This window comes from Streptopelia decaocto (genome assembly GCF_964273445.1).
Source record: "Streptopelia decaocto genome assembly, chromosome: Z".
Lineage (NCBI taxonomy): Eukaryota > Metazoa > Chordata > Aves > Columbiformes > Columbidae > Streptopelia > Streptopelia decaocto.
The window spans coordinates 76,768,747-76,779,533 of record NC_138657.1 but is presented as its reverse complement, the minus strand read 5'-3'; positions in this window follow the sequence as shown (position 1 = coordinate 76,779,533).

The following is a 10,787-nucleotide window of genomic DNA, read 5'->3' as shown; positions in this document are numbered from 1 at the left end:
TCTGCCTCTTTACAAGAAAAAAGGGTTTCAGCTCCGCTAAGACCACAATAAGGTTGTCCCAAAACACTCCTGGTTAGGAACCACCTTCTTTTTTGTTTCGTCCTGTCCATAACAGTCTGTTTTCACTGAGACATATCCAGACTGGTGCTGCATTTCTGCTATTTTAAGGAGTCAAATCTTCACAGTGTCATCTTGCTTCTGGGACAGATGTCATACCAGTCAGTAAGCCCCTCCCTCAGCTGCCATTGACAGAGGTACAGTGGAGAGGATGGCCATTCTGCTTGGCCATACAACTCAGAGTACTACAAAGAATAGGTAAACACCAGCAGGAGTATTATTAAATGCATTTTTGGTAATATTAAAGGATTTGTTCCAATCCATTACAATGAAATATAAGTTTACCTTTTTGTGTTCAGTACTCTCGGGTTTCCTCACATCAGCTGAAGTACTGGGCTTCTTGAAACATTTGATTTCTGTTGTAATGACAACAAAGTGCTGGACTTCCATTTCATTATAGAGTTGACATCTGCAATAACCCTCTTTGGAGGAGTCCCTGAACTCATTCATCCCTATATTACTTGAACCAAATAAAGTTGCACTAGAGAAGAGTTTGACTCATTAACGTTAGTTTTCTAATGTTGCTTAGTCAATAAGCCATAATTCCCAAAACAAGGAAGGAGAAGGAATAATAATAATAGGAACCATGAAATGTCAAGACAGCCTGTTCAGAAGGAAAAAAAAAAAAACTAAAGCAAACCAAAAATACTAAGTCAGGTCATCAAATAGAGAAAATCAGTGTAACTCAGTGAAATCAATTAAATTATATTGGATTACACCAGATGAAGATCTTGTATGTAATTTTCATTTTTTTTTTCAGTTCCTCCTCCCCTCTCCCCATCATAAAATTTGTTTAAAAAAAAAAACCCAGTCTGCCAGATTTTGCAAGTTCAGTAGTCTGTTAACTGAGTAAGTAAAGATATAATGAAAGCAATAAGTGCTGAAACATCACACATGCAGTATATATCTCCAGCCAGTCCAATTTTATGCCTAAGGAGACTGGCAGAGTTCCTGCTGCGATTCAAATCTTATGTCAAATTTATAAACTTGTTTTCTCCATTCTCCTCTCCTATCCCTGTGCCCCATCAATCAGAGCTTCTACCTGTGCAAAAAGCTGATCCATCATTAAGGAGACAGGTTGCAGCCAAATGTAAATTTACACTTTAAAAAAAAAAAAGAACGAATAATACTCATGCTGCAGGGCAGGGTCACTCTCTGACCCTAGGCAATCTGCCTCTCAGTCTGCAGAACACAGGGTAAAATAATGTGTCCACCGAACAAGCAGTAAACTTTTCTGCTCCTGCCTTTTTGAAGATTCTTGGAGTTGCTGCGTCTGCCGGCTGACACTCTGTCTTTTAAAATATGAAAATCTCCATATGCATTGAGCTCAGTTTTCTACTTAGCATTTCAAGAGCCCTAAGGACCTTCAGGGGAAAAAAAATATTCTGAATTTTCAATTTTGATGACAATTTGCTTTCCCTACAGAATGTGCAGAAACACCTTGAAAAACTTGTCAGCTGCACTAAAGGAAATGTTCCTTGCCATGGGAATGAGGGCACATCACTTTCAACTAACTTAGGGAAAACAAGTTTGAGTCTTTTTAATAGTGAGACATACTTTCACCTGCACCCCATGCTTCCCCAAACTAGCTGAACATCTGTTTTAGGTTGTTCCAAATAGGAAGCATCAATAATAGCAACTTTAAAATGAATAAAGACAGAATTTAGTCCGTCCATCCGTCCATCCATCCATCCATCCATCCATCCATCCATCCATCCATCCACTTACTGTGGGGTCCATTTTCATAGCATCTGAGTCCAAATAAAGCTTCAGGATATAAAAAATAGATTGATAATTTATTTAAAATTACTTTGTTATGTTGGGATAAATAATTTTACCTTGTCTAGGGGATCCTCACCTTGCTTTGGAGCCCATGGAAAGAGACATTTAAGTGGAATATAATCACACTTACCTTCAATAATTGTTTGCAATCCTGTTTTTCTCCAAAAATCTTTAAAGGAATATAGATGATGTAATTGTATTAAATACTGCTTTTATAAGCTATATATTAGATGAGGTGAATCCCGCCCTTAAGTTGAGATGTACGTATTTTCTCTGTGTCCACCAGATCACTAAAGGGCACATTGCAAGTGTTAGTTCTCTTAAGAACCAGACACATACAATTTGTTCAGGGTGCGCTGGGTTTTGATGCTTCCATGCCACAGATGGGAGGTGCTCAGGTACAGGGAATATAAATTTCAATGTTTTCTTCTCCAGCTGAAGCTAATGACAAAACCATAACTGAGCCTAAAGGGCTCAGGAACAAGTTGTACGTGCTGACTGCTGAGAAAACCCAAGGTTAGAGAATTTCTGATGAAATCACTGGATTTCAGTGTTCTGAATACTCAGTATTCAGCCTTCATTAGCTCCTGACAGATGAACCACGAGCTGAGTTAGGAACAGGGGAGATAAGCCTTGATTTCTGGGCTTGTTTTCCAGCCATTAGCCAGCACTTATCTTTAATGTGAAACCCCTAGTTTTAGAAATTGGACTGATGGAAATTGTTTGGGTTTTTTGTTTGTTTGTTTGTTTGTTTGTTTGTTTTTCTATTACCAGTATCTCCGTGTTCTACATGAGCTAGACAGGACTGCATGAATTCTCACATCATTTAGTATTTCTGCTGCTAATCGTGGTTTAGCCTTGACACAGACAAATCTGGTATTAAGCAAAGGAAGATCTTGCATAAACACAGTAAATCCTGCCTCTTTTCCTTTCAGTGGACTCAGAAATTCACACCAGGGCAGTCAGTTAGAATATGCAATTCACAGTACAGGCTATTTAAATGTTTTAAAATGGAAGAGTTCATTACAAATGCCTTTGCTAGCCTTTTGTCCAGGGTGAGATGCAAATACAGTAGTGAGCGATAAAGAAAAACATGTAAATGAATATGGATGTTTGCATGAACTATATTTCTTTGCCATTGTGGAGAAAATTCTGCTCTTAGTTACATTTAAGCATCTGCTATTGATTTCAGTGTAGTTACGAGTGTGCAGCTGAGGACAGGATAAATCCATCCATCTACCTATTGACTAATCAAACCACATTTTTTATTATGGATCCTATTTCCATATAGAAGTGAAGCAGGCCTTGATCTCAAGGACAGGCTGTGCAGCACCATCGCTGCAGCCCCGTGACATGATGTAAATGCTTCACTCTGATGGGTGCTCATGCTGGGTACAAAGGGACCAAGGACCCGCATGCCTTTCTGCAAAATGCTGAGGGACAGAGAGACACCAGCATTTAGAAGTTTGATATTTTATTTTTTAAATAAAAAGATATTTCATAAACAGTCTAGGCTCAAAAAGCTTTTGAAAACTCATAATCAATTTTGTCATTTGTGCTTTTCTTTCTTACTTGTAGGAAAAAATTAATCACTTTTCTCCCACCCTCTGATAAGGCTGGGCTTTTGCACTCTATTAACCCCAGGGGCTAAAAGATAGACTGTTTTCTAACAGGTGAATTAGTGCTAGATAGCATTACCACAAATGCCAAGTCATTAAACATGTAATTGGATTTTTTTTTTTTTTTGCTATCTTAACTTTTCTACATTATAAAGGATCTTTACAAATTAATGACAGAATATGAAGCTGCCCTAAGAGCTATTTGCCCATTAAAAATAGGCATGAAAAACTCCCATCCCCATCACATGAAGAACTATCCCACCAATTTCCAATTACTTCTGCCACTGACAGTTCACTGGACTGTTAAGTTATATTCTGCACCACGCTGCTTAATGTGGTTAAGTCAGGCAGGTATTTGCAACTCTTCTTTTTTTCTTTCTTCTTCTTATTTCTATTTTTTTTTTCCCTGATTGTGAAGCAATTAAGCTATGTCACTAATGAAAAACCAGAATTTTAGTACTATAAAGGCACAGTTAATTTAAAGATGAATCCCTGGCAATAACTAAATAAATCCTCATAGCACCCTGGCCTGAAAATGTTTCTGGAAGTTTATTCAGGACCTCAAATAAAAGCCTTTCCTATGTCACTCACAGATATTCTGAGGCAAGAAGCCTTAGGGAAAAAAGCTAAAGAACTTAACATCTGTGTTGGATAATGACAATGATAATATTAGTGATAATGGTAATACGAGGGAGAAGGATTCGCCGTGGATTTTTTTTATTTCCATTTGATGAAAACCTTAAATTGAAAATCCGAGGAAAAGATTGACAAATATGATCACTAATGTCAAGAACTGAAAACAAAAAAAGTCTAAGGCTTTAGAAGAGTGAGCAAAATACCACCAATTCAGAGTGCTTTGAAGCTCAGTGATGGGGAAATCTAAGTGGCAGTGTGTACTAGCTTTATTATTAAATGACAGAGCCTTTAAACAAAGTTGTTAATAGTATCACTGGAAGATGAATAAGGCAATGAAGCATCCTAAGTTCATGAATGCTCCTGAGTTAGAGCTACGGGTGTGTTGTGTTCTGTGTTTCTTGTGCGGTTTTACTTCTCACATAAACCTCCTTGAGGTGCTGGTGATGTGTCTAGTAACATGATTTAAGTGGCAATATTATCTCAGCATAGACAAGGGTGAGATAACTAAGACTTAAATGAACTTTATCAAAACATTGGGTCAGATGTGGATCTTTCCTTCAGGTTGCTGACAGGATCCCTTTGAATTAGTTCTGTGATATCATTCATAAGCTTTGGCGGAATTTTAACCTAGCCATTGCTGGTTTTAATTGAGAGACCATCAGTTGTTACTGAGAAAGAGGAAAGAGCTGGGCTTTCTAGAAGTTGTGTGGTGTCTGTGATTGAAGTGATGTAACTAAAAGGAAGATGACTACAAAATAATTGTAGTGGGAAATTGGAGGCACTAATGGCCACAAAAAGGCAAATCCAAAACAGAGTGGGTACAGAGAAGGACTATTAAAAAGAACAGTAAAATGGAGAACCTAGTTTCTGTAGAGAGATTAAAACAGACTGGGTTCTTAAATGAAACATGGGAAGTGTTACAATTTGTTATTACTATTTAATTAAAAACATAATGGAAATCCCTGGAAGGAGGAAAATTTAAACACTGAAAAATGCAGATAGATACAGCTGTCCTCTGGATGAAGGCACTAGAGACATCCACATGCCACTTTGAAGTGTCCTCTTTGAACATGACTAAGTGGGCTGTTTCAAAAAGATGGACCCAATTTGAAATCAGTGTGTCTCTGCAACCACAAACCGCCCATGAATGAAACTCTCACCACTTGAAAGGGTGGGACATAGATTTTTAAATAATTCCTGCTGGATGCCTCTCCCAGTGCACAAACAGGCCCTAGCCTCAGTCATTCATGAGATATTGTGAAATATACTGTTTTGAAATTTGGTCCATCTTTTTGAAACACCCCGTATATTCTGAAGCATCTCCATATTGCATACAGTTCACACATATATAATAATTCAGTGTGTCCTGGTAAGTGTCTTCTTTAGAAGACCAAACTCCAATGAATCTCTCAGGCAGATCAATGCTGGTATATATCTGGATATGGTGGTGTTTGTACTGAACACAACAACTCATTCCATGTGGGCCAAAAAGCAAATTTACAGGCCTGATGCTTTTCACTGAAACTGCTACATCTGCTGCCTGTTTCATTTGCCAGACTTTTCCTTTCTCCATCTTCAGCTCTCACTGAAGTCCACTTTGGTATTTTCAAAATTTACCTTGGCTCTCTGATTCTCAGGATGTAGCTTGGCTTACCCCACTGAACAGAAAAAATAACCAACACATTAATATGGTAAATTGTATTTTCTCCTCTTGTTGCCTTTCCCTTCCTTACATCTTGTTCTGACTCCTTTGGTTTCTAGGATCTAAAGGCAGAGGTTTCAGATCAGATATTCCTTCATTTTTTAACCTTGAGCTTGTTTACACTGGTGTGATTACAAGATGGAGTATATTGCTAAACCAACGGGACATGATTTAGCACTCCTTTTCAGGTTTATAATGTTTTACCGAGGCTAATAATTTCAAAGATGGAGTGAAGAATTACTGTTTTAAATGCTATGTTCGGTTCAAGCACCCCATTGCTGCTCAACAGGGCTATATACAAATAGTGTAATTTAATAATGAGCAGAAAAGCTCCTACTTCAACCTGTAAATTAATAGTTGAAATTCACTCTTGTGCAGACAGCTGGTGTCTGGGCCACTTCACATCTGGCATCACATCAGGGCTGATGTGAAGTTCAGGTGGGCCAGAGGCTTTGAGCTGGGTTTTTGAGCAAGGCTGTTTTCACTCTGCAATGAGCAAGTGCAGTCATATGTTTCAATAAGGGACTTATCCGTTTGCATGTGAGAATTTTACTGGTAATTTTACACCTTGAAAACAAATCAGGGTTTCAGAGTTAGAAAGCAGAAACCAACCGGCTATAAACCGTCAGATTGACTGTGATCTCAGAACTGAATAGGTCTATTTGTTCTAACAAACAGTTAGGCCATTAAATTGCAAAGCCTTGCAGTGTTTGTCCAGGTAAATAAGGACACATCCAAATTGATTATCTGTTGTTCGAGGTAATGATATGTAATAAACTATTCACTCTGGGTAACATAACAGAAATGTGCTTTAGCGTGCAGGTGTGCAATATCTTCCAGTGTAAGAGTAGCATCTGCCCACTAGTTTAGCTTAAGTCCAGGACTCCATCAGACCCTCTGGGCCCCCACCCATGCAGGCAAAACTAATATGTACATTTTCTTTTGCTCAGTAACCTTGTGTGGTGTTGCTGCTTTTACTGACAGGGATTCCTCAAAAATATGCATGTGGGTATGCCTGCAGCTTGCAGAAGAAGATTCCAGGGATGTTAAGGTTGATCCTTTCAGTGTCGTTATACTCATTTCAAAAGAGAATATCTGTCATCGCAGACGTCAGATCCACTAGCTGCCCAGCAATAAATCTTGTGCTCATGTCAAAATGTCTCCGGCAGAATTTCCAGGATGAAACCTCACAGCTCAACATTAGGCAGAGATTTTTGATTTATGGTACAAGCAGCATGAGCAGTATTCTAACAGGAAAAGGGCTAATCTCTAAATTTTGTCAAATGGGAAGTAGGTAAATGATTCTTGCTTTTCTCAGGAACTTAACTGAGTTTTTAAAACTGTCGTATACGGATTCCTCCCATGCACACATTGTCGGTATCTCTAGAGTCAGACTATGACTACATGTAGATATGTCTGGAAATCTCAAGTGTGGGAGAGAGGGAATGAGCAGCTGGGTCCAAGAACCAGGGACAGAAACATTTTCCAGCAGCAGCAGGACCTTCTTTATGGGAACCTGCTCCATCACTTGTGACAAACACCAAATTGAATGTTTGTGGGGACAAACTCTGGGAGGGTAATAACCCGTGCTGCGGCAGTGTGAGAATGATAAATGTTTTATTGTCTTTATTTTTCTCACATCAATTGCCAGTTAGACTTACAAGGTGAAATTAGCCACCTTCCAAGTTGTCTTGCCAAAATTTTACCTGACTAAAATGTTAAGCGCGATGTTGTGCACAGGTAAAATGCTTTAATTTAGACACCTAGGGATGTTTATGCCCAGGCTGATGTTTAAGCTGTCATTAGAGCTGGTGAAGAGCTCGTCAGTGCTGCCGGTGGGAGCTACTGGAGTAGTTCTAAGAGTTGGGTGAGCAGCATTGTCCCCCGGCTCCAACCGGCTGTACTGACAGGTCCCCCCTGAATGTAAGGAGATCCCAGGCATAAAAGACTCAACTCAGACTCCCTGATTTCAGGTGCTTTGAGCTGTTGTTAATATCCTCCAGCCTTGGGCTGCCAGACAGGGAGAGGGCAGGTCTCCTGCAGGATGTTTCATGCTTGGGACAGCTTGACCAATGCTGGGGGTTGACAGCAAGGAACCGAATCGTGGTCCAGGGACATCACCTAACCTACATCGGTGAGCTCCTTCTGTAATCAGGGGAGAAGACAGGTGCCTTAAGGAGCATTTTCATTTAATCTATCATAAATGCCTATTTTAGAATGATACAAACTCTAATTTCTCCCCAATGATTATTTAAAGGTGACTGCCTATGATTTACACACCTAGCTTTTGGGCCCTTAAGGTAGAAAAGAATCACACGGATTTACTGGAAAGGAGGAGGTCACCTCTACCTCTTCATGGCATAACTGCTGATATCAGGAGAGTAACACTGTGGGCACATTTAACCAATGTCCACTGAAACAGAAAGCAAGATAACTAATCAAACAAGCGAACCAGGCGTTATCTCTCAGTGATCATATAACAGATGGCAGACAATATGGAAGGGGGAACACACAAAGAGAGATATTAATTTAAGACAGGCAGATAGATGGAGCAATACTTTCAACAGTAACAAATGGCTCAAATTGAAGGCGAATTCTCAAATGCATATTCAGAGACCTATGGGTTCAACTCTTAATGAAAAAATCTTTTTTTTGTTGTTTTGAAAAGTATAAGGAAAAGAAGGATCACACAGTGACATTTATTTTCTGTCTGTAAAGAAAAACAGGCACAGATACACTTTTATTGAGCCCTTTTTTCTCTGAAGTTCCTAAATATTGCAGTGGTTCTGTTGAAACTGAGACACGGTAAGTAAAAAGACATTAAGATTTTATTTTATTTTTTAAAAAGGAAGAATAATAAATGGAAGCATGTTTGTTATTATTTCATTTCAGAAAATGGTAAGACTAGTTCATCTCTAAAAGACACAGAAATCTGAATCAGAAGATCCTGCAACAACAGGGACGCAAATATATTTCTAACCACTAGATGGTACTTAAAGCACAGGGTTGAAATGAACTGTTTTACTGTGAGATGTGTAGTGAAGGTACCTGTGTCAGAAGCTTTAGCGAAGTCGAGGTTGGTTTTATTTTCCCCATATCCAGAAAAAAAAAAAAAAAAAAAAAAAAAAAAAAGACTAAATCTACTCAGTGCCTTTTGACTTCAAAAGAAAAATGGACATGGCAAAAAGATTCCTGATTAGATTGGTACAAAAAGATGATGTATTCTTTCTGGATGAATCAGGAGATATGAGGCTCTGTCACTCTTTAGATGTAGACCTGAAATACTAAGCTTAAATTTACAGCCACTTGAATGAGCCACGGGACTGTTTACTCATAGAGTAGAATTGGGTGCAGTTCTTCTGTGTGATCAGTTACTTTATCACCTTGATCAGTTCTAAGATACAATAACTCTTTCTTTTATTACGTCCTAATACAGGAGATCCTTTATCAACCTTCTTTGGATTTAATCACACTTCTGGGGCAGGAATCCTCTCCCTATCTCTCTCTTTCACATGCGTGTAAATACATACCTGCACACCCATAAACACCTGGGTGTTAGTTTTTTGACGCTTTGCAACTTTTATATTTTCTCTGGGAAAGGCTGGAAGAGATAGGGAGCAGGATCCAGAGGAAAGATGGCTCAATTGCAGCTGCTCCATATTTCCACCTCCAGTTCCCAGAAAGGAGAGTCTGTTTCCAAACGTGACTAGGGGAGAGATTTCCATCTGTAGGAATGATATCACAGTCAATACTTGGAAGTTTGAAAAAGCACCTTGGCTACAGATTTTGGACTTTCAGTCCGACTTTGAAACCTCATGAGTCAAAACTGTTATTCACCCCGTGCTGGGTCACCTCTCCGAATTCATCCCAGGCTCAACTGTTTAATCTGGTGCTTTGTCTTGGGCTCACTCCCCACATAAACTTTTACAGCAAGGAGTGGCACTGGAGAGGCCAGGGAGATTTCCCAGGTAATAATGAATAACAAATGTCTCCTGGTAGTTCCTCCCATTCAACACACTGCTGAGCAACTGGGAGCATTTTTTCCTGACCTCTGCTGCCAACAAAGTGTCCCCAGAGGTATGCAGATCAATACTGTTGCTTAATGTGCATAAAAAGGTTAGTCTGATTCTTATTCCTTAAAAAAAATGCCACTAGATCTTTTCTAAAAGTATCTCAAATGATTTGTCTCTGAGGTATTCTGTGCCATTGAGCTCTAAAACCTCCAAATGTTTCTTTGGTGTCTCTGATTATGCAACAACAACAACAAAAAAAGATCAAAGAATCTTGCTATGTCTTTATACAAACAACCATGAATGACATTAAGGTGGGAAAGGTGCATCTAAAATGTTATGAAGTGATAGATCATCCAGAGAGTTAGCAGAAAGTGACTTTGTTACCAAGACCTACCTGTTCTTTAGGAAAAATCTGAGTCTCTGGCTGCTTCTTCCTAGTTCTTTGCTTGTCTGTGACAAAACCAGCAGTTTTGGGCCTGATCCAAAGCTCTTTGAGCACAGGACAAGTTCTTCCTCAGGAAAAAAACCAAACATTTATTAGATTCATGGCGGCACACGTGAGCAGGAACATTTTTTTTCACAAAAGCGAAGTTTTACAGATAGCTGTAGCATTGGTCTCGTCACTGAGATTTGCTCTTGCTTTATGGCTTTGCACCAAAGGACTTGGATTTGGTAACGAACCATGTGCAAAACCTTTGAATCTGATGTTTACTATACAGTTCCTGAGTTTGACCAGCTGCTGGCTGGGAGGTACTTATCTTCTAGAACCAAGCTTGTCCAGAGTTTACCTTCTGGGCAGTTGTTGTTTTGCAGTGTGGTGTTTTATAAAGATGCGTTATAGCATCTTCAGAAATCACAGACTCGTTGAACCTATTGACCAGACTTGTCCTATGACAGCAAGAAGGTTAAGGTTTAGGA